Source organism: Euprymna scolopes, chromosome 5 (genome assembly GCF_053919585.1).
Source record: "Euprymna scolopes isolate OS-2025 chromosome 5, ASM5391958v1, whole genome shotgun sequence".
In the NCBI taxonomy this organism is placed as follows: Eukaryota; Metazoa; Mollusca; class Cephalopoda; order Sepiida; family Sepiolidae; genus Euprymna; species Euprymna scolopes.
The window spans coordinates 102,995,793-102,999,640 of NC_136486.1; the positions used below are offsets into that span (position 1 = coordinate 102,995,793).

A 3,848-nucleotide genomic window follows, 5' to 3' on the forward strand; every position below is an offset into this window, starting at 1 on the left:
TGTTCAAAATTAGAAAATATGATAGTGTTGTGTTCAGCATGAGAAAATATGGTAGTGTTGTGTTCAAAATTAGAAAATATGATAGTGTTGTGTTCAGCATGAGAAACTATGGTAGTGTTGTTTTCAGCATGATAAAATATGATAGTGTTGTGTTCAGCATGAGAAAATATGGTAGTGTTGTGTTCAAAATTAGAAACTATGATAGTGTTGTGTTCAGCATTCGAAAATATGGTAGTGTTGTGTTCAGCATGAGAAAATATGATAGTGTTGTGTTCAGCATGAGAAAATATGATAGTGTTGTGTTCAAAATTAGAAAATATGATAGTGTTGTGTTCAGCATGAGAAAATATGGTAGTGTTGTGTTCAGCATGAGAAAATATGGTAGTGTTGTGTTCAAAATTAGAAAATATGATAGTGTTGTGTTCAGCATGAGAAAATATGGTAGTGTTGTGTTCAAAATTAGAAAATATGATAGTGTTGTGTTCAGTATGAGAAACTATGGTAGTGTTGTGTTCAGCATGAGAAACTATGGTAGTGTTGTGAATATTAATCTTTCTTACTCCTTTACTGAACATAGAATGGGCACCATAATACTTAGTCCGCTGCACTTTATCATACAAAATGTCCAAACAAAGTTTAATTAAATCAGTTCAGTAGTTTCCGAGACAACGTGAAAGTAATTATGGTGACCAATTTCTATTAATCCTTAGCATCGAACGGATAGCATAATACTTTGATTTACTTAATCATAACAAAAGGTCAAACAAAATTTCAACCAAGTCGACCTAGTCGTGTCCGAGAATAAGTAAGAGTAAGTGTGGTATTATGGTGACTACTCCTTAATAATTCTTAATTGTGCATCGAACGGATACCATAATACATAGTTTACTATACCGTATTAAACAATGCATACTAAATATCAGCCAGATCGGATACGTTGTTTCTTATTAAGAATGGAACGAACAGGAAGACAGACAAAAGCAATATATATATATATATATATATATATATATATATATATATATATATATATATATATATATATATACAGGCGGCGAAAAGAAAATCCAAACTTCTTATTTTTTCAAAAGCTGCAAATTTAAGCTACATTTAATGTAACTGTTTAAACAAACTATACCTCATTTGATTGGCCTGTTATTCTTATATAATTTTACCTGTTCATATTTGACTTTTAATTGGAATATTCTAGTGGTTCGTCAATTTTAAAAAAATAACTTCCAATGTAGGAGGTAAAAAGAAAGTCCGCACAACGGAAAATTGTTATTTAAATGTAAGTTTAGGACATTAATGCAACACAAATACAACAGGAACACAATGAACTAGTTAATATTTAGTAGCCTAAACCTTCTGCAATTTGACAGCTTGCAATCTTTTGGGAATTCCTGGAATTAGGCTGCAGCAATACTCCGGGGAAAGCACATCCCACTTTTCTTTTATTTTTGTCCAAAGTTCTTCCAAATTTGAAATTTTATTATTGCATTGCTGTTGCTTGATGTAATGCCATACGTTTTCGATAGGACTCAGGTCTGGAGATTGTGCAGGCCAATCGAAACACGGAATATCATGCTCTTCCAGAAACCTCTTGACATTGCCAGCTGTGTGAATGGGTACATTTTCCTGCACGAAGATGGGATTATCATCCAAATTCCGACCAAAGTAGTGTAGAAAATGCTCAGTCAACATATTAATGTACTTAGCCGAATTAATCGACCTTGCAAGCGAACTATAGGCCCTGGACCATTGGTACTAATAACGCCCAACACCAAAACTGAACCTCCACCACCTTGCAGTGTTGAAACTGATCACCTAGGATAAAATTCTTCGTCTTTCCTCCGAAGAACGTACTGCCTACCATCACTGCCTAACCTATTGAACTTGCTTTCATCGCTAAAAAGCACTTTTGACCAATATGAAGAGTCATGATCTTCATTGCAGACGGCGCTTTCTGTTCTTTACAGAAATCATTGGCTTGCGTCTTGCAACATATCCTCGCAAATTAAATTCCTCTAATCAGTTCTTGACATTAGAAAGAGAGCACTTTTTAACAAGATTGCACTGTTGTTGGATTTGGGGTGCCGTTTCAAATCTGTTTCTTAGGCTGCGGATCTTGATAACAATGTCTTCCCTGTTAGAAGCAACTCTAATATAACCAGATTTAGGGGCATCACGAACACTGCCAGTGTTTTGGTGCGTTTGAACAGTCTTTCGCACCGTTTTCTCATCATATTTACATCTGCGGCCGATTTTTCGATTGGATAAACCAGAAAGGTGGAGATTAATGAGCTCCTTACGATCACTAAAAGAAAGTCGTGGCATATGGACTAAATGTTAAGTTGTATAACCTGGAACAACAACAATTACGATTAGATATGTTTTGTTGCCTGTTGGTGGATATTTTAAACTGATTTAGGGGCGGTAATTTAAGCTGGTTTTAAGCGAATTTTTTGCTGCGGACCCTTTTGAAGTAATTTTTTGGAAATTGACGTGAACACTAGAATATTTCAATTAAAAGTCAAATATGAACAGGTAAAATTATAGAGGAATAAAAGGCGAATCAAATGAGTTATAGGTTGTTTAAACAGTTACATTAAATTTAGCTTAAACTTGCAGTTTTTGAAAAAATTACAAGTGCGGACTTTCTTTTTGGCGGCACTATATATATATATATATATATATATATATATATATATAGGTTTTGTGAAAATGTACTTTTACAAATATTTTCTATTATTTATGTATACCAACATTTTTGCCATCAGAAGCTCGATGTTCGTTAAAATAAAACAATAGAGCATATAAATAACATTTTTGCTATATTCGAAAATCCAAGTTTTTATTCATTTTACCAATCATATTTTATTCCCAAAATTCAAAGTTCTGTTCATTTTACAGATATGTTTCTTTCACGGAGTGTAATCAATATTTTTATGTGAATATTAGATATTTCTTCGGTGAACTCATCAAGACAAACAGAAAGTTCTCAAAGACAAAAATACCAAACAATGTTTTGTTTTTTTCACTAAAGGAGGTTACCATTTATCATGGCCCAAATATCACTCTAGGATAAGGGTTGAATATTAGTGGCTTTCTTTCAGTCTTGACAGACTATGGATATCCACTGCAAGGGTGCCTCCGCGTGAAATGTTTGTGGCAAGAGTTGCGCAATCCCGAACCACGCCTATCCTGAGTCAACATTGTTTCAGTGGCAAGTGGAGGTTTAGGACGACTGGAAACAATGCTGAGATAAGCGGAGAGGACATACAGCGCCTAGAATTCCCAAATGGTCACCCATCTGGTACTAACCAGGCTCAACGTTGCTTAACTTCGATAATCTGGCGAGAATCGGTGTGTCAACGTGATTATGCCGTATACAGTTAAATATTAGGTAGATTGTAAAACAACAAGGTCCAGATTATCTAAGACGATGCTCCAAGAGAATTTTATTAACATTGGATTTAAAGACGACCTTGTTAAATTTAAGGGGGAAGCAGATCCGCCGCATTGCGTTCAACAAACGGACTGTTCTAGGAAAAAAAAATTCAGCTCATAGAGTTTTCGTTTAGTTTTAGGCACTAATAAAATACCTATTTACAAAGCCTCCCCATGTGACAAAGTTAGACGCCAAGGTCGTTTTTTAATGTGGAGAAAAGGAACAAAAATAAAAATTGTCTCAGTCGTAAAAGATTTCTCCTCCGCTGGAAGAGAACAAGAAAATGAAATGCAGCACTTGAAGAACACATATTACACTTTGATATTGGTCTTCGGGCGAAGAGGCACTAATAGAGTATGCGAGAAGTTGTTGGCGGTATTGCGTGTATTTGTTCCGA

General features: G+C 34.9%; 1 pseudogene; it reads right to left on the minus strand.

Moving 5' to 3' along the window:
- Positions 1-3,276: 3,276 nt before the first annotated feature.
- On the minus strand, positions 3,277-3,393 carry LOC145277347 (5S ribosomal RNA; annotated as a pseudogene).
- Positions 3,394-3,848: the final 455 nt, after the last annotated feature.